This window comes from Neophocaena asiaeorientalis, unplaced genomic scaffold, assembly GCF_003031525.2.
Source record: "Neophocaena asiaeorientalis asiaeorientalis breed wild unplaced genomic scaffold, Neophocaena_asiaeorientalis_V1.1 scaffold5, whole genome shotgun sequence".
NCBI classification, from domain to species: Eukaryota; Metazoa; Chordata; class Mammalia; order Artiodactyla; family Phocoenidae; genus Neophocaena; species Neophocaena asiaeorientalis.
The window spans coordinates 5,675,159-5,676,505 of NW_020174698.1; the positions used below are offsets into that span (position 1 = coordinate 5,675,159).

The 1,347-nt window shown below is 41.1% G+C and overlaps 1 pseudogene; it reads left to right on the forward strand.

The window, feature by feature from the left end:
- Window positions 1-759: 759 nt before the first annotated feature.
- LOC112409097 (40S ribosomal protein S27-like) lies at window positions 760-1,016 on the forward strand (annotated as a pseudogene).
- The last annotated feature ends 331 nt before the right edge of the window (window positions 1,017-1,347 follow it).

Here is a 1,347-nt window from a genome sequence, read left to right on the forward strand (position 1 = left end):
ATATAATATTAAAATAAGTATAAAACTCAACGTTAAATATTTAAAATATTTTCATACCAAGAGTTGGAAAGATGATACAGTATTATGTGGGTTCCATATCTCGATGGAGTAGACCTACCTCTCCTTAGATGAGTAATTTCAGCAATCCGTAGGGGAAGGATCTGAATGACTGCATACAAAAAAATGAAAAATAAAGACACGATCCCTTCAGATTCCTCATAGTTCTTAGCCTTATGTTGTCTGGAAGTTGAATTTCTTCCCATACGACTCTCTATACTTGGATTCTATTTTTTGTTGTGGTTGTTGTTGTTTTTTAAATAACTGACCTGTGTATTAATCAGGGGTTTCTGGAGAAACAGAACCAATGGAAATATATATATATATATATGTGTGTGTGTGTATATATATGAGTTTTTAATAAGAAATTGGTACGTGCAATTATGGAGGCTGAGAAGTCCCATGCCATGAAGTCAGCAAACTGGAGACCCAGGAGAGCCAGTGGTATAGTTCCAGTCTGAGTCTGAAAACCTAAGATCCAGAAGTGCCAGTGGTGGAAGTCCCAGTCCTAGAGCAGAAAAAGACCAATGTTCCAGCTCAAGCAGTAAGGCAGGGAAAGTATATTCTTTCTTCCTTCACCTTTTCATTCTATTCAGGCTCTTAATAGGACTGAATGATAGCTACCTACTTAGGGGAGGTGTGATATTGTGATTTATAATAAGAAATATAGTTTCCAGTGGTGATGACCTCCCCCACAAGAGCATGCCTCTTGCAAAGGACCTCCTTCATTCCTCTCCAGAAGAGGAGAACAGGAAGCACAAGAAGAAGTACCTGGTACAGAGCCCCAGTTCCTACTTCATGGGTGTGGAATGACCAGGATGCTATAAAATCACCACCATCTTCAGCCATGCGCAAATGGTGGTTTTGTGTGTTGCCTGCTCCACTGTCCTCTGCCAGTCTACAGGAAAAAAAAGCAAAGGTTTACGGAAAAATGCTCCTGTAGACAGGAGCAGCCCTGAAAGCACCCTGAGCTAAGGTGGGTGGGAAACCATTCCAATGAACACATTTTGGATTTAAAAATTGTGTGTGTGTGTGTGGAAGAGGGGGGCAGCTTTGTCCCCATTTCTGGCGCAGAGCTCCCAAAACCCTTGGAATTTCCTGAGTGATAAGAGAAAAGGAAGGATCTTTTGTTTAATATTTTATCTGTCGTCCTCAGTTCCTGAAGTTGCTTCAGAGCCATGAAGGTGAAATGGGTGTCCTGTTATTCAGAACCACAATTGAGTTTATGTTAGTGATGTGACTTTTGGAAATCCACTAAACATGGTGGGGAAGGTAAGGCTGGTAGCCAGG